The sequence below is a fragment of the Lissotriton vulgaris genome, chromosome 2_1 (assembly GCF_964263255.1).
Source record: "Lissotriton vulgaris chromosome 2_1, aLisVul1.2, whole genome shotgun sequence".
NCBI classification, from domain to species: Eukaryota; Metazoa; Chordata; class Amphibia; order Caudata; family Salamandridae; genus Lissotriton; species Lissotriton vulgaris.
Genome location: NC_141687.1, coordinates 401,534,475 through 401,554,233, shown reverse-complemented (window position 1 = coordinate 401,554,233; position 19,759 = coordinate 401,534,475). Strand labels below are relative to the sequence as shown.

General features: G+C 45.9%; 1 protein-coding gene across 2 annotated transcripts in view; it reads left to right on the top strand.

Annotated features, from left to right (window-relative positions):
* ICA1L (islet cell autoantigen 1 like) overlaps window positions 1-19,759 on the top strand; it is a 455,070-nt gene that overhangs the window by 417,910 nt on the left and 17,401 nt on the right. The gene's annotated exons all lie outside the window — the stretch shown is intronic.

The window sequence follows — 19,759 nt, the reverse complement described above, 5'->3', positions numbered from 1 at the left end:
ACTTAGTAGAGTGATAAGGTACTATACCCTCAAAAAACCATAAGAAATCAAGATATAAATAATAATATCACAGCACCAGCGAAATACCAAGAACCAAGATGAACTTAAAACTGTCAACAAGAGAAAACATGCAGTGGCGGTGACCGAAATGCAATGTTACATCCAAAAGACATTGTAACAATTACATTAATATTGAGACTGTCAACCAATAAAGAAACCGGGTACTAAACCCACGAACTATATAAATACAAAACAGATAAAAAATCATGCATGTAAAAAGAACCCAATGCCTGGACTAAATTGTAAATATTTGTAAAAATATGTAACTGCACTACATATCCCATAATGCCCCAGAATGGCAGACAGGATATAAAAGTAAAAAGTAATGATTACTCACTTACCGTGAACAAAGCCGAGGTTAGGCTGAAACGCGTTGGTTAGAGTTGTTGTTGAATAAACTGAGCTGAAAATCACCCAAGCCTGTGTGCCGCATCATTGGAGTAAAATTGTTGTTTTGGGCCATGATCCGGTCCCTATGCTGAGCACCAGTAGTGGAGCGCAAAACAGGGTTTGAAGGATCACTTTGTATGCAAATATATATATATATATATATATATATATATATATATATATATATATATATATATTACCTACTGGCTATCGCCAGTAGGTATATATAGTTAGGATTAATTCCCTATGGGATTTCTGAAAATTCTATGTCTAATAACTTTGGCGTTTGTGGACGGAATCGGCTGAAATTTTCTGAGCAGCCCCTGAAAATTTGGTGGGGTTTCGTCAAGGGGGGGCCGAGAAAAAAGGGGGGTCCCAAAACGCGTTTTTCCCATTCATTTTTCCATAGGGCCTTTGGCCTCACTTTTAGCTCGAACGGCTGAATGGATTTGCACGAAACTTGGCAAAATTGTAGGGACTGGTAGCCCGATGTGCCTTTGCTAGGTCTCAATATATGTGCTTCAGTGGATTTTGAGAAATTAACGTTTAAATCAAGATATATATCTGTAACAGCGCTCCGGGCAGCGATCCGGTCCGCTTACTTTTCGCTTATCGGAACTTTGCGCGCAGAAAGCTGATTGGCTCTCCGGTGTCTGTCAACATTCTAAACAGTCCGGAGCGGCCGCCATCTTGTCTCTCGGTAGGATCGAGAGAGAAGAAGAGGTGAAAAACGAAGGGGGAATTTAATGAAAGGGGGCAAGGTATCCCCCTCTTGACCCCCTAGGAATGTTGTTGGGGTTATTAAAGGGTCCCGTGGGGAAAAGGAAAAAAAAATGATTTTTCACGGTAGAAGCGCTTCACGGGCCGCGAACTGGGCCGCAAACTGGTAGCGAAACGGGAATTCGCCATTTTGTGCTTCGTTAATTAAATTACTAGGTATAAGGGGGTGCGGGAGACGTATCCTAATCCCCTATGTTTCCTGAGGGTGGCTGAGGAGGCTGATATATGTTGATACATCTCTTCCAGCGGCTGTGCGTGAGCTTTTTTTTATTTTGCTGCGTGACAGTCCGGAGCGGCCGCCATCTTGTCTCTCGGTAGGATCGAGAGAGAAGAAGAGGTGAAAAACGAAAGGGGAATTTAATGAAAGGGGGCAAGGTATCCCCCTTTTGACCCCCTAGGAATGTTGTTGGGGTTATTAAAGGGTCCCGTGGGGAAAAGGAAAAAAAAATGATTTTTCACGGTAGAAGCGCTTCACGGGCCGCGAACTGGGCCGCAAACTGGTAGCGAAACGGGAATTCGCCATTTTGTGCTTCGTTAATTAAATTACTAGGTATAAGGGGGTGCGGGAGACGTATCCTAATCCCCTATGTTTCCTGAGGGTGGCTGAGGAGGCTGATATATGTTGATACATCTCTTCCAGCGGCTGTGCGTGAGCTTTTTTTTATTTTGCTGCGTGACAGTCCGGAGCGGCCGCCATCTTGTCTCTCGGTAAGATCGAGAGAGAAGAAGAGGTGAAAAACTAAGGGGGAATTTAATGAAAGGGGGCAAGGTATCCCCCTCTTGACCCCCTAGGAATGTTGTTGGGGTTATTAAAGGGTCCCGTGGGGAAAAGAAAAAAAAAATGATTTTTCACGGTAGAAGCGCTTCACGGGCCGCGAACTGGGCCGCAAACTGGTAGCGAAACGGGAATTCGCCATTTTGTGCTTCGTTAATTAAATTACTAGGTATAAGGGGGTGCGGGAGACGTATCCTAATCCCCTATGTTTCCTGAGGGTGGCTGAGGAGGCTCATATATGTTGATACATCTCTTCCAGCGGCTGCGCCATCTTGCCTTTTTTCCAATGCCACAATTTTGTCGTGCACGGCATCCATTTTAGATGCCAGGCTGGTCCCAGGCTATCACCTACCCCTGCGGATGTAGTTTATGGCCCCAGCTGTAGAGAATTCAGACATGCCAACCCTCCCGATTCAGGCGTGTGACTACTGATTTCAGTGCTAGTCTCCCGCCTCCCGATTTCTGCAAGCAAAAACCCAGGGGCATATTACGAACTAGCGATAATTTTTGTCTCTAACTTGTTTAGAGACAAAAATTATCGCCGCACATCGGCGATTTTTATCGCAGATAAACCTTGCTATTATCGCATGGCTAAGAACTGCTCAGGGCAGGTGTTAGATTTTGGAGATATTCGCGCTTAGCGCGAATATCTCCAAAAGTTGGTAATAGAAGATAGCGATGTTAGGGACTGTTTCCAGTCGCTAACATCTTGGTACGCCACTTTGCATGTCATTAGTGATAAGTATCACTGACATGCAAAGCGGGGCCCAAGATGGTCGCTATCTCCTTTTAGCTGTCACTAACTGGTGTTAGCGACAGCTTGGTAATAGGGAGATAATTTTATCTCCGCTTTCATGGCTTTTAAAGCCAAAAAAGCGGAGATAAACCCCCTTGATAATATGCCCCACGATTCCTTGGGGGTTTCAGCTGACAGGGCTTGGTATTGTGTTACATGGTAATTTTTCCAGGAAACGTCAGAGGGTCGATGCAGGGGTTCTAGAAGAGGTGATAAACCATTTAAGCCTCATGAATAAGCGCATGGTCTTTTAAAGATTTGTGAAGTACTCGGGGCGGCGGTGTGTGTGTGCCCTCTTTTAGGAGCGGGCGGGGAGGCACTGCCAGCAACTTGCCAGGTCAGGTAGTGTTCAACACGTGCATCACCCTTTCTCTGCCTGCTATTGCGCTCCATGCTTCGGAAAGGTAAGAAAAAGAACGTGCATTTGAGTTTGAAATGTCCGATCCTGCAGCAGCACACTTCCAAAGCCCACACATGACAATACCCGATTCAAGGCCCCATTCACCCGTTTTTAAAAAAATAGATAACACTCCAACAAAGTAAGATTATAAAACTTTATTAACTATTAACTATAACGAACGGAACAAAAACTAAAAACATTTAAACATTTTTCAACACAAAAAGCAACAATGGTTAGAAGCTGTCTTTTGTGCGAATAGTCCCAAGGCAGCACAACGTGCAGAGTTCTGGACGGCACCCAGGTGATGTCGCCTGGGTGCCGCACTGGTTTTGGGATCCTACAATGCAGCACAGAAAAACAGCGTGGGGCGTCCCGGGTGGTGCGGGGGGAGGCCTCGTCAGTAGCGGTCTGTTGTGCGAATAGTCCCAAGGCAGCAGAACGCGTTGAGATATTGATGGGACTGTGTCCAGTGTCACATGGCTGACACAACATGTACGACAGGCACCCAGGTGATGTCCAGTAAACTGCCGCACTGGTTTTGGTATCCTACAATGCTGCTCCGAAAATTGGCGTGCGGCGGCCCGGGGGTGGGGGAGGCGGCGTGAACGGGCCTCCCCAGGTGGCGGCCATCTAGCTGAGTTGCGCCCGCTCTTGCGGCTACAGCGTCTCGCTCACCATGTTGTTGAGTTGCTCCCACTCTTGCAGTGCAGCGATAGGCGGCTGCCACATGGCTCTTAAAATGGCGGACGGCTCCTCGGTTTTGGGCCTGGTCCACTGAAATGGCCCTGGGACACCTTGGAACTCGGACGCTTGCCTGCTAGGGCTTGGGCTCCATTCTCGAAAAGCGTCCCCTCAGCCGTGAAGATTCTACAAAAGTCTTGGGGGCCCCCGACTCCCGCAGGCTTCCGGTGGGGAGCGGCTGCCATGATTGCTCGCGGAATGACCATGACGGAGCCACGAGATGGTGGTGCTCTCATGGTGACGCCAGCTTCAGTCTGAAACATCCAGAAACAAGGTGGGGCTTTCATCGTTTGGGAAAAAAAAATGTTCTAAACCAATGAAAAGTGTTATTTTTAGGTCATATGACCAAGCCTTCCATCTTTAGGAAACCAAAAGTAAAATGAACCAATGAAAAGTTTTATAAACAAGTCACATGACCTGTTATGCGGCATAGGGCTACGAAAAGCGTAGAAAATCCGTTGGCACGTGAGGCGGCGTCAGTAGCGGACCGATGTGCGAATAGGCCGAAGGCAGCACAACGCGCCGAGATTCGGATGGCACCGAGGTGGTGTCCAGCAAATTGCCGCACTGGTGTGGCCATCCTACAATGCTGCGCCGAAAGACGGCGTGTCCAGCTGAGTTGCGGTCACTGTTGCGGTACAGTGACTCGAACGCGCCGAGATTCGGATGGCACCGAGGTGGTGTCCAGCAAATTGCTGCACTGGTGTGGCCATCCTACAATGCTGCGCCGAAAGACGGCGTGTCCAGCTGAGTTGCGGTCACTGTTGCGGTACAGTGACTCGAACGCGCCGAGATCCGGATGGCACCAAGGTGGTGTCCAGCAAATTGCCGCACTGGTGTGGCCATCCTACAATGCTGCGCCAAAAGATGGCGTGTCCAGCTGAGTTGCGGTCACTCTTGCGGTACAGTGACTCGAACGCGCCGAGATCCGGATGGCACCGAGGTGGTGTCCAGCAAATTGCCGTACTGGTGTGGCCATCCTACAATGCTGCGCCGAAAGACGGCGTGTTCAGCTGAGTTCCGGTCACTCTTCCGGCACAGTGACTCGAACGCGCCGAGATCCGGATGGCACCGAGGTGGTGTCCAGCAAGTGGCCGCACTGGTGTGGCCATCCTACAATGCTGCGCCGAAAGTCGGCGTGGGGTGCCCCGTTGGCTTATGAGGTGATGTCAGTAGTGGACTGATGTGTGAATAGGTCGGAACCAGCACAAGGCGCCAAGATCCGAATGGCAAGTCCTGGATGTTGAGTGCCTCAGTTGAGAGTTCTGAGCAGTGCTTGTAAGACTGTCTGAAGCTTATTTGCACCTGCTGCAGCTTCACTATTGCCCTGGTGTAGCCAAAGGTGGCACATGACATAGGCGGCCGGCTCCCGAGGTGCGGCGGAACTTTTTTCCTTTTCCTTTCTGCTTCTTTTCCTACAATCCGTTTCATCTGAAGACACGACCAGGTCCCTGAATGTGTGCAGCGGGACGCTATTGATTGAATGAAAATGGCGGCTTGACACAAAGCTGACTCAAGCGTTACTGTTGATGCTATACAGACAAAAATTGGTTTTCAGCTTGTACATTCTTCAGGTTTTTTTTTTCCATCCAAGTCTGATTGAGAGTTTGTAGAAAAATGGCTTCAGATTTTCCACATACTACTCTTCAACATTCTTCCTAAATGTAACAATGTGAAACTCACTAGGAGAACGGCTGTTTCTGTTTCCTTTCAAAATGCTGCCAACAATATTTTCTGAATGGAAGACACCATCTTGTAGCATAAAGGGCCGAAAGGGGTTCTGGTCTGGCCGATGGTTGGTGGAGACATTTTGACTATATCTTGGACCTGCCCGGCCTCGCCCAAAATGGCGCCGGTATAAATGGGACTCGTAACTCCTTGCCCGCAAATGTATATCTAGAAAATGTTATTGTAAGTGGCTGTGTCGTATTTTAATTACAAAATGTACGTCCACCGATTCCGCAACTGTTAGACACCTTTGTTCTTGCAACCTAATGGCCCGCTCGTTACGTTCTTCTACAGTGTAAATGTCTCCTCATCATATACGATTTCAGTGTGCTCCGTGGCCGGCCCACGTGGTTATAGGCCCGTATTTGTATACTGACATTTTCACAATAAAGGTTTTTAAAACAAAACACGGTAGTAGTATTTACATTGGTAAAGTTTTTACTTTTAGTCACTGTTTTCGAATCAGTAAAGGCAAGTGAAATAAAGCAGTCCAATTACATGACGGATAAAAGGTATAATATGTAGGAACGCAGTAAAGATAAATGCTTAATAGCAGTTGTGTTTTTCATGTCTGCAATATAAAGTGATCGATAAGAATCTGATAATCAGGCGTATCGGCGACTAAGATAGCAGGCCGAATCCCTTTTACTCAACGGCTCCGTTATGGAAGGAAGAAACGCCCTTTTTCTCGAAAAAGGAATATATTTTACTTACAAGACAGTTGTAAATTTTCCGGGAAAGTACATTAGCCTGGAATATTATAACATATGTTTGAAAAAAAAATATTGTTCGAAAACAATAAAAAGCGTAATTTTTAGGTCATATGACCAAGCTTTTCATCATTAAATTAACAAAAGTAAAATGAACCAATGAAAAGTTTTATTAACAAGTCACATGTCCTGTTATGCTTACGTTGCGCGCTGCGCGCCGCGCCGCGGATCACTTCCGGGTGCGGTAACGCGGCGTGTCATATAACGCATTACGCGACAACGTAGGTCAAGAATATAGTCAAAATGTCTCCACCAACCAGCGTTCGGAACACAACTCCTTTCAGCAGTCCAAAAAGTTCTGTTAAATGACAACAGAGGGGACAGGCAACAAGAACCATCAGTCAAAGAGGGGAGGGCAAGTTCTTCTCTTCCGGGTCATGTTGGGGCGCTACCGGAACTGATCGAATTGGTAGTCTACAGTGTTTCTGGATGTTTCAGACTAAAGCTGGCGTCAGCATGAGACCACTACCATCTCGTAGCTCCGTCGTGGCCATTCCACGAGCAATCATGGCAGCCGCTCCCCACCAGAAGCCTGCGGGAGTCGGAGGCCCCCAAGACTTTTGTAGAATCTTCACGGCTGAGGAGAGGCTTTTCGAGAATGGGACCCAAGCCCTATCAGGGAAGCGTCCGAGTTCAAAGGTGTCCCAGGGCCATTTTAGTGGACCAGGCCCAAAACCGAAGAGCCGGCCGCCATTTTGAGAGTCCTGTGGCAGTCGCCTATCGCTGCACCGCAAGAGTGGGCGCAATTCAGCTGGATGGTGGGCAAGTCGCTGTAGCCGCAAGAGTGGGCGCAACTCAGCTGGATGGGACAAGGTTCAGAATTGAAGAGTCATCAAAAGGCAAAAAGTTCCGCCGGATCCCGGGAGCCGGCCGCCTATGTCGGTGGCGATCTCAGGCTACACCAGTGCTATAAGACTTGGGGAGGGTGTCGGAGCCAAGCGTCTTCTCCGAGTCCATGGCCATCACACCGCCCCTCAGGGGCCTTCGTCAAGCTGTTTAGGAAGGTAACATATCACATTGTTTTCTAATGCAGTCAGGTCCACAAACGACACTCACTTACTTTGAGAATAGTGAAGCTGCAGTAGGTGGAAATAAGCTTCAGACAGTGTTACAAGCGCTGCTCAGAACTCTTAACTATGGCACCCAACATCCAGAACTTATGCTATTTGAGAATGGCAGTGACATCGAAGCATCTCAGGGACCAAAACCATTAACGTACTTTCACGTATGAAAATCTTACTTGGGGAGGGGGCAGGAGCGAAGCGCCCCCTCCCAGTCAGCGCCACCACACCGTATGTTGAAAATTTGAAGCCATCGTTCTACAAAGTCAACCAAACTTGGATTAAAAATCTAGAAAAATGTACAAACTGAAAACCAGTTTTGGTCTGCATAGCATCAGTAGCAACGCTTGAGTTAGCTTTGTGTCAAGCCGCAAATTTGATTCAACAAAGCACAGACATTGAAAAAGGCTCAAATTCAGAACTCTAAACTATGGCACCCAACATCCAGGAGCTTGCCATCCGGATCTTGGAGCCTTGTGCTGCTTTCGATCTATTCACACATCGGTCCACTACTGACATCATCTTATAAACCAACGTTATGTAAATAGTTTTTTAATAAAATGTTTTACCCTGTTTCTTTGCTGGTGTGTTGTCTATATTTTTAATATTTGCATACGGTTTGTCGTTATTTTGTGCGGGGTGGGTGATGGAGCCGAGCTGTCTTGCAGCCCTCATGGTGTGGAGCTCAGTTCATCTCACTATTTTCGTATTTCTCATGAAGGGTTGTTCCTAATATTTCTATTTTAACGAGGTCAAAAAGAGATCCAATTAGTGGCCTACTGATTTTGCTCGATTACTTTTATTTTTTTTACACGATTTTTCACTATCTGCAAAGACTAAACAGAGTATTGCGACTTTGTGCTTGTTTGTAAATAGAGAATGATCCAAAGAGAACCAATTCTAAAACAGTAAATGCTTGGACAACAATCAATCAAATGGAGAGACAAGCAGCCACGACGGATTACAACGGGGGTAAAGGCCTGCGTTAACTACCCTTCAGTATCTGCAAAGAGAGAGTACTACTAAGACAAAAGAGGGGAGGGGGGGGGGTGCAGCGTTCAAAGCACATCAGCGTGCATAAATACGAAAATGTTTTTATTTATCACGTACTTGACATTTTAAAGCTTTTCATATTTGCTATTAAAAAACCAATGAAATTCACAGAAAAAACCATAGGTTATAGTGGATATATAGTTAGGAATTTGCATTTACAAAACCTTGAAAATTCAATGAAAAAACCATTGGTTTTAGGCCATATATAGTTAGGGATTTGCATTTACAAAACCTTATTTTACTCGCATAAAACCATTGAAATTCCATATATAGTTATAAGCGCTAACTATATATCGCGCACCCGCAATCCACTGCTGATGATGTCACATATTACATCATTCATGACATGGTTAGTGACATCACTGATGACATCACTGATGACATCTCAAATGACATCACTGATGACATCACTGAAAACATCTCATTTGACATGACTGATAACATCACTGATGATATCATTCATGTGATAATACGATGAACCTCTTCAGACTCTAATATAACCTTAGATACAATCAGTGTAAACAGACACTCACAGACTGTCACTCATCCATGGAGTTACTCACACACCTAGTCAGTCATGCAAAGAATCAATCACACCTCCATTTCCTCAAATATACAGTTATACAAACTTTACTTATTCAAACATATACTAACACATATTTACTCTCTTATACAATCCCTGATACAAGTTCACAATGATCCATACAGCCACTCACACATTCATTGGCTCTTATGCACAGTTATTTATATATGTCAACTCTCACATGTACTGTGTTTTACATATGTACTTACTTTGACATGTAGCACTGAGATATCCATTCACTCACCAATACACTCATGCACACAGTCAACCGCCCATACAGCTGTTTCCACATGCACTTTTGAAACCATACATCTAGTGAATCAACTGCTCACACATCTATGCACAGAGTCACACACCTCCCAGCTACCCACACACACACTCAGTATCCCATACAAATACTTGGGCAACCAATCAATAACCCATATAGTTACTCATATAGCTACTTATCAACACATGGAACAGTTTACAGAACAACAGACATAATGATGCACAAATTGAGACAGTTTAGTCATTAACCCATGCACTCAGTGAGACACATTTAATCACTCACTCATATAGTCAATCATGCACCTACTAAATCCTTCATCCAGACACTTATATATCCACTCATTCTTCAATATGTAAGAGATATTTTAACTTTACAGAAACATACAGTCACTGGATGATGTCATTTGAGATGTCATCAGTGATGTCATCAGTGATGTCACTAACCATGTCATGAATGATGTAATATGTGACATCATCAGCAGTGGATTGCGGGTGCGCGATATATAGTTAGCGCTTATAACTATATATGGAATTTCAATGGTTTTATGCGAGTAAAATAAGGTTTTGTAAATGCAAATCCCTAACTATATATGGCCTAAAACCAATGGTTTTTTCATTGAATTTTCAAGGTTTTGTAAATGCAAATTCCTAACTATATATCCACTATAACCTATGGTTTTTTCTGTGAATATATATATATATATATATATATATATATAGTTAGAACTGGTTGGCTAAGGCTTACGCCAAAGCCAGGCAGAAACCACCATTCTAGTCAGGGCAAGGGAGTCACACGCCAAGATAACCCCTGCTCACCCCCTTGGTAGCTTGGCACGAGCAGACAGGCTGATCCCGGAGGCAATGTGTAAAGCATTTGCACACACACACAACAGCAACCACATCCTAGGCACACCACAAAAGGAACTCCACACAAGGTTATATAAAAATAACTTTTGTTTTGTCAGAACACATCAGATAGTAATCACACAATATACATTGTGCCAACTGGCACGGGCAATATTCACACGGGATTATTTACACCGGGACAGGGCCACATGGGCCACTGTCAGAATCAACACTTAGCAGAAATAGCACTTCTAGAACTTAAAATAAGTGTAGCACAAAGTAACAATTATACACCACAACCAGTAACCACTGGTAACAGGTAGGTACACACTACGCAATACTAATAACCATAGGCATAGATCACGCATGGACACATAACCTCTCTAGTATAACATACTAGGCAAAGCAAACTTTTAAGCATGAGCACCTTTAGAAGTATAACACAAGCATAAAGGCAAAGCACTTTACGCAGCAATCACATTTAGGCCTAACCAGTAAAAATACTGTAGGCAATCTCCTCACTAGTCTAAACACATTAGACTCTGCCTCCTAAGAATAAATCACATTTAGGGGCGTAACTCACAGTGAAACAAACTCTCACTAGCATAAACCTACATAGGTAAAATAACCTCATAATCACATTGCGCAAAAATCACATTAGGCAATTACTATTATAAACATAGTAAAATCACATTGCGCAGAAATCACATACCAGCCCCCTGGCCAACTGGCCATCTCAAGAAGGGCTCAAATACCCTGTGTCCAGAATGTCAGGGCGCGCTGCCACGCAGCGCCAGTCAGGAGTGCGCCAATGGCGCGAGCCTAAACGTTGCAGCTGCCCACTACTTGCTGGGCAGCTGGGAACAGTCACAAGGGCCTAAACGCTGCAGCTGGCACTAAGTGCTGCACAGCTGTGGACGGCCTGGCACCACTGTGCCACCTCTGTCCCTCTCAGGGACTCTCTCTCTCAAATTGCGCCTAAACGCTGCAGCTGCCCACTAATTGCTGGGCAGCTGGGAAACAACAAAACTGTGGCATGGGCTCTCACTAGCCCTCAGGACAAGCTGCGCCGCAGGGGTTGGAGCCACACTGGCTCTGAAACTGTGCCACATTGGAGCCACACAGGCTCTAAAATCACTGTATCCCCTTAGCCCACTGGCTCCTTAAATAAATATGTCCCCAAACACTAGCTCTTAAAAATAGGGCCAGCGGATAGCCACACAGGCTCTTTGAATAATCAGGCCCTACACTAGGGCCATGCAGGCTCCTAGGATTATCAATAAAACGTTGGGGCGGCCCGCTACCATCCGGGGCCGCCCTAAATGCATCCTATGCTGAGCCTGCACTAGTCGAGGCGCGGGCCTCTCCAACCAACATTGCCCCCTCTCGTTGGAGCCACGTGGGCTCGGGAACTATGCACTCTCCACCCTCCCCCCCTCCGGGGCAGCTCTACTCACCGGCTGCTCTCCGGAGGCGGCGGGGGATGCAGTCTTCTGGGGACAGTCTGCCGGGGCTCTCCCTCGCTCAGGGGGGCCCAGGCGGACATCTTCTGGCAGCGAGCGGGTGTCTCTGGCGGCTCCGGGGCTCCTCCCAGCTCACGGGGGCCCCGGGCGACCATCCCTCGGCCAGCTGCTTCTTTCTCGGGCCGGCGGCGGCGGGCGGGACTTCCTGCCGGATTGCAGGCCCCGCCCCCGTCCCGGCAAAAGATGCCTGACTTCCGGCTTCATCGCGATCGCGGCGGGGACTTCCTCTAGGGGGCAGCACCGAGGGGTGGGTACCCTCGGCGCGAAAGACAACCAGAGAAGCGGGGTGGGCACCCGCTAAGGGCGCCATAAATGGGGTGGCACCCAAAATACAACCAAATAAACGGCGAGCAATATGCAGGGTAGGCTCCTGCTGGCAAACAACCAGACAAGCGGGCATAATGCAGCCACAGCGCCCAGCGCTGCAAGAGTTTTAACAGCGCTCCCAGAGGGAAATGAAGCGCTCACTGGGCCAACATCTCCAAAGTAAAATGCAGCCTCCACACACCGCCAAATGTCCTAGAGAATCCAGGGCAAAGCTAGGTCCCCCATCCTCCCAGGAAAGGCAGAGGGGTCCCAAAGAGTCCTCCAGGGCATCCAGGGGCTGGGCAGGGCCCAGGGAGGCAAACCAGACTCAGCTTCCAGGAAGGAATAAAGGGCGTTGCATCCTGGATGAGCAGCAGCTGCCTGAAGCTCAACTCGGAGAAGACAGAAGTACTCGTCCACGGAACCTCCCCATCTGCATGGGATAACACCTGGTGGCCCACTGCCATCGGCAGCCCCTACCCCCACAAACCAAGCCCGGAACCTCTGCATCATACTCGACTCTTCCCTCTCCGTGACTCGACAGATCAACGCCGTCGCCTACACCTGCTTCAAAACACTCCGCATCCTTCGCAAGACCTTCAATTGGATCCCCCCGAATCAACAAAGACCATCACCCATGCACACTTTAAAAAGGGTCTGAAGTCTCACCTTTTTCCCTAGGGCTGTCTGATCTCCTCTGCTTGTATTGCGATTATGGAGTCAAAGCGCCAGGATACCCTTTGGGTGACAGTACGCGCTATATAAGTATGCTATACATACATACATACATACATACATACTCATAACAAGCAGACTGGACTACAGAAACGCCCTCTACGCTGGGATCAACAAATCCCTGCTCCACAAGCTCCAGACCATACAGAAAACCGCAACTTAGGCTCGTCATTGGCATCCCTTGACACGAACATATCACCCAACACCTGCGAGACCACCACAGGCTCCCCGTCGAGAAGAGAGTACCCTTCAAGATACTTACCCACGCATACAAATGCCTCCACAACACCGGACCCCAATGCCTCAACAAAAGAATCACCTTCCACATACCCAATAGAAACCTCTGATCCGCCCACTTTGCCCTCGCCGAAACCCCACGCATCATCAGAGCCAGAACAGGTGGAAGAGCCTTTTCCTACATCACAGCAAAGACCTGGAACGAGCACTAGATCAACATCACACATGCCCCCACTTTGTACATCTTCAGGAGGACCCTCAAGACCTGGCTCTTTTACTGACCAGAGATGCTCCCTCCTCCCTTCCCCCCAGCGCCTTGAGACCCTTAGGGGTGAGTAGCACGCTCCACAGTTCCCTGATTGATTTATATTAGTATCACGACCCACTCCAAATGAAAAATATATCCTCAATTGAGCTTGACCCAAACTTCGCATTTTCAAAAAAGGTTCCTCTTATTGTGAATCTGCTTTCTTTCTAATTCTCCAACAGAGGCGTGCTAAGATCAGAGCACACGCGACTCCAATGCTGGTCCTATTAAACTATAAAGAACATCCTTTAATAAAAAATATTATTCTTAAGAACTATAGTTACACATTTCACTATAAAGTCCACATTGGAGCCTTGAATCTCTCTTCTAGAAATTAGTTGACTACCATTATTGTGCCATTCTGAGGACTATTTGTGTATATTGCCTCTTTATTAAGTATTACTAGATATTCAGGGTGTTGATTTCTGCAGACATTATTAATGCTTATTGTCAGGATCTCAAGCAGGCTCCAACATCTGTGCTGTAATTGTGGACTGGGGTATCATTTTGTGAAATTGAAACTGAGCCCGAGCAAGACCAGGCTGCTTATCATAGGGAAGAACGCAAAAAGCTATGTGCCCGGGCCTCTTGCATTAAGTTTCTAGGGGCGTATTTATCCATGATATTTCTCCTAAGAAACAAGCAAATGATGTTTCCAACTCAATTTTCCACCATTCTGATGAATGCATCTTCCTGATGACTACTCACCTTAAGAATTATTCTTCCAGGCTTCTGACTGCTGTGGAGAAGCTGTTTTCCCAAGTAGTAGCCCTTCAGCACCACCAGATGCAGCTATGTGGCTCTAGTCTTAACTCCACCTTATGACATGATAACACCAGAGTATATTAGATGCAAACCAGCTCTCTTACATTCATTCCTGTATTTCCATGCCTCAGCTATGAAGGTCCGAAGCTCTCTCTATGGTGTCTCACCAATGAAATTCCATATCATTAGACAGTGACTAGGTCAAGTGTCTCCTCCAAAACTTTTGGATTTCGAGCCGTGTTGAAATATGTTCCTTTTGGATCCACCTGACAACTGCATGTGATATTTTGGATCGGAACATGACTCTGCAATTCTTGTACCTTGTTCCACCTGGGCCATCAAGGAGCAGGAGGCCAAGTTGTTCCTGGTTAAGGCCTGCAGGGAGATGCCTATGGAAGTATGTTCCCCCTCCCAAACAAAACACAGAAAGCACCATAGGAAGGAGGAGCCTTGAAGCATTTCCTGACACCTTACCTAACCTAGTCATTGAACCATATATTTACGATGACACATGTGAGGTTAGCGTTTCCTAGTCAGTCAGCTGTCCCTGATCAGATCAGAGTCTTCTAAAACGTCCAAGCCTGCCAAGGCACTGAACCTTATTAGTTTGGAGCCTCTGTTGGCACCGACGCTGACATTGCTTATGGAGTCAACTCCGGTACCACTCTTCAAGCTGCCGACTAAAGATTTTATGAGTGTGACATGGGAAGAGTTTAGGGTGCACTTTAATGATATTGTCTCGCCAGAGCACCTCCCAAGGGCTCATAGGTTTGCCAGAATGAGGATGATTTTTGGCTCTGACTCAGTAGCCCTTGCAATGCCTTATAAAGATTGTGGCCGTTCAGAGGATGATGATGTTTGGAATTCTGGTTTATATTTAGATTTACACAAGACAAGTGACCAAATGTCTCACCAGAAAGGGACAATCCTTATCCCTGTGGCATAAAGCAAAAGAAATCTTGAAATTAACGTCGCACTCACTAGAAAGGGACAATCCTTATCCCTGTGGCATAAAGCAAGATACATTTTGAAATTAACGTAGCCCTCTGCAGAGGCTAATTCTAGGAGTAGGGGTTTTGCAACTATCCTCTTTAATGAGGCCCTCTTTGATCCTTTCATAGCCGCATGAGAGATGATCTATTTTGGGCCTACCACTCCAGACAGATAGCCAGATTACAAAGTCTTGCTTTAAGCGACTCCAGCTTTTTATCCTCTCATTCTCCATCGTCAAAGTCCTATGGGACCGCCTGATAGATAGTAGAAGAAACTTGATTTTATGGGCCAAAATGTCTTTACTCCTTGCAAACTGACTCTCATGACAGTGCAAATGCCATCTGTCTCTTGGACCAGTATGTTCATGCGTCATAGGAATTCATCATCAATGGCCAGTTTGTCAGGACTCATTAAAAATCTGTATATAAATCTTGTCAGTGACGGATTGGGTGCATCCAACAGAATCTTTAAGTGCGGTCTGGATTCTATGGATACTATTGCTGGGTCCATGGGCATGGCTGTCACATTGTTTGATATGCTTCGAAATGTTCCACTGGCTTCTCTGGAAATGTATATGCCACAATCATGCATATGCCCTTCTATGGTGAACAGCTGTCAGCAAGAAATCAAACTCATCCCTAGAGTGCTTAAAGTACAGTGGAGCTCAAGTTCGACTGTTCGGTATAGCCTTCCCAGTGTGTCAGAACCACCAACAATATTGGCTGTGTTTGGCAACTCCAAGGCAGTTCACTCCCAGCACAGACAGCCATTTCACTTTTAAGACACCCCAGCAGATATACTGCTCCTTTTGGATAAGGGGCCGATCTAGGGCACACAATTAACAGCAGCAGATGCAGTCTTAATTATCCTCTCTTGGATTTGCTGCTCTAAAACCTCTCTTGACTCTCCCCTGTAATAGCATGTTCCAGTGGGGCGCATGGGCGTCCGCAAGGGGGGGGGAGGGGCGCTTGCACCCTCCCCTGGAACGAACCTCCAGTCCCCCCCCTCCCCCCCCCTCCTTCGGACGCCCATGAAAACCGTGACTTCAAGACGGGGTTCTCACTCTCTTTCCTTTCTTTTATTTGCTTCCCTGTGAAAAAAGAAAGATGCTTTTGTTGGAAATGTCATATTTTTCTGACATTTGAATTCCAAAGTGCAGCATTGGGAATAAAAGGCTAAAAATATGAAAAATAGATAAATAACTTAATTAAGTAAGACAGAGTGGTAGCACACTGGCCCAACTGATTTTATTCACACTGAAACACATTAGCGCCACTTTCACAGAGTTTGCCAGTGAAGCGCTATTTTTGTTTTCTTGCCTTTGTTTTCCCTGGACGCCCTAGAACAATAGTCACTGAGGTCACAGGACCCTTGAGAAGGGCCAGCTCTAGGGCGGTGCAACCAGTGTGACCGCACCGGGTGCTGACTTTAGGTGGAGGCATCATGTTTGCAAGTATATTATGGTTTTAAAAACGCTTTCTGCCTCCAGCAATTTTTGGCAACAATAAAAAATGTCATGATGACTCTGGTGATTAATGTTCTTCCTAGAGAGAGATGATCAGAATTTTGTCTAGTGGAAGTTTTGACTCATGGAAAGGTAGCTCAGAGGGTTAATGTACCGGCTGCAAAGAACATGCGCCATGCAGATCACAAAGTGCACTTAATGTAAATAGGTCAGTGGGCTACTGCTTTTGTCAGAGAGATCCTTTTGTTACTTGCAGTTTATAAGTTAAAATCCTAACTTAGAACAGTGAGCTATTAACTGTCATCTAAGTGCTGCATACAAACTGCAAGGTATAAATTAGAGCGTAATGTTACTCACCCCCCCCCACCCCCCAACACTCCCCCACCCAACTTTTTGATTATCCTAAGTGCCCAAAAAGTGTTCTTTTGGACAGAAATCAATTCTGAATATTAAGGAGAACCCCCAACCATGGTATTGCGTTTTAAATTCCGGGTATTGTGTATCTCCAGACATATCACTATAAAACTATACGGGCTGCTAGTATGGTTGTCATGTGACTCTTACACCTTGTAGGCCTTAGTCTTATGTAACATTTTCTATACAGTGATTTACACACATATTGATTGTCTCTGTGTAATGTGTGTGATGTAAAGTGCTCTGACACCCTACAATAGTATGCGTGGCGCTGTAAATCAAATTAAATGCATCTGAGAGAGAGTGGTTATGGAAACTTGGGGGGGCACAGTTAAAGGGTGGTAGTGAGGGAATCCATGGAAGAGGTGGTCATTGGGGCGCACTAACAAACATTAATGCACAGGACACCATAAGTGCTATGGCTGGCCCTGCCCTTGAGGCCAGTATGCCTCACCCATAGGTACCTGCATTGTATTCAGCAGTAGTAGATGCAACTCACCAGGGATTGGCAATGCAGGACTTGCACGCACACCAAACTAAGTTCGCAAATTTACAGTCACCCGGCTTCATTCACAAGCACTTTTAACATGTGCTGCATACTGTGGGGCCACCGGAATTAATTATGCAGCAAAGGATGACAACATTATGCCGTAGTGTTGACTAAATTATGCATTAAAAAAAGGCTGCAGCGTAATGCAGTATATTTTCAGATATTTCATTATTTTGACGTGTGTACACATGCTAACAGTCTCTGGAAAGATTTTGCCTTATTAGTACCAGTGTAACATACAAACGCAATAGTGAGAAAGGTGACCAGTCAACCTTTACAATAGGCCATCCACTCCGCAGCAACACAAGTCACATTTTATATTAACTTTTGATATGTTTGAGCTACAAACAATTTATTTGTTTAAATGGTCAGATCTTGCAGCAGATCTTGCATTATTAGGCAAATATGGCAAACTAGGATATTTTGCCATTCATATTTGAACTGCTGTTGTGGAAAAAGGGAGTAGTGTTGATGACAGAAACTCCATTGCTAGGAGACAAATGGCTTGTGTTTCCACATTTTATCGTATTTGGTACATTCTGTGATTAGAAGCATGTCCCACTTTGTGAATATATTTTAATGTTACTAACTCATTATACCCTTAAATAATCATGTGTATCCATTTGGTTGATTAAACTGGGCAGTGAAATGCCAAACAAATACTAAAAATTGGGATGTCTGCGCATTCTGGTCACACCTCCTGGCTCCACCCACAGATCCAATCCTTGGATTATTCCCACCCTCTGATTCTCCACCCACTGTTCCCCTACTTTTTTTCCCCCACTTCGACCACTGTGTAAGAGTCAGCATCCCTGGACCTGTGATGTGCCGCTGCTGTGGGCGCCGCATGTGCCACACATTTACGGGGCCGGGCTTCCGCATAAGGGAGCTGGCCATTATTGTATCCCTAAATGTGGGCACGTTGTCAGTTTGGCATTGACTACACGTAGAGGGACTCTAAGTTTCTTTTAAAAAATATAGCTAACATTTGGACCTATAAATTTTATTTTGTATAAATTAATTGAATGTGTGTAAAATTTAGCAAAGCCCGGGAAATTCTAGTAAAAGGAGCACCCATTGGCGATTCCCTAGCGTGTGTGATTGCTGCATTATTTATTACTAACTTTGATGTTGTGCTTTACCTTTGGATAAAAGTTATCATGAATTCTAGCACCAAGAAGCCAATATTGGTAAATATGTGTGCTACAAATAATCCCTAACATACACTGTGCATACAGTATATTTAATCTGGTGCTTTAATCATAGGATGTTTTAAAGTATTCTGATAAAAATCGAATCATGCTGAAGACAGCTTTGATTGGTGTTGGATCGAGGACCCGGAAGTCTGCACATCTACGAGACAGAGATAAAGCACCCTTAGCGTTTTCCCTACAGGTGGTGTTTGTTGGCCTGTGGCAGGGTCAGTCAAATGTCCTGGATTCCTGGAATTTAATTGAGTCTATCCCAGTTCTGAGCGCCAGTGTTTCTTGTGCCCCACCTGCCCCACCTGGCACACATCATGTCCGGAAAAATGTCTGCGGACGCCCATGGCTGGGGCGGGAGTTGTAGTGGCGATCAGGGCTAAGTCTATTTTTACATCATTTGGGAGGTGAGTCTGACGGATTGCTTGGTCATGCCTTACCTTTCCAGTTCCTTCCTTTTGGCTGGCCATATTCTATTATATTGTGCTGTCAGACCCACACCTCAATTCTGGCTGAAGTACTAGCCTTGTTGAGCAAAGGGGCTAGAGAGGTGATGCCTCTGAAAGAAAGGGGCACAGGATCCTTTTCCCGTTAGTTCTTGGTTCTCAAGACGGATGAACGTCTGACACCCTGCCGGGATTGTCATATTCTGAATTTATCAGAACAAGTGGTTTATGCATTCTATGAGTGAAGTCCTGCTGTCCCCAAATGTGGAAGACCGGTGGGATACCTGTTTTAATCTTCCAATTCTTCCTGCCCCGGTTCTGCGAATGCTTCTTTTCATGGTCATGTGGTCTGCAACATCTTGGTGAGACATGCCAGATGGCAGATGAGGGCCCTTCAGTGGAGCATAAATTCACAATTACTACAGCATCAGCAGAGTCTCATAGTTTGGGTGCAGATCTTCCTCATTGTTCATCTGAATGTGAACTGGTGGATCGACCACTCCAAACTATTGGAGCGCTGTCTTTTCAACCGTCCACAGGCTGAAGCTACCATAGTAACAGGTGAG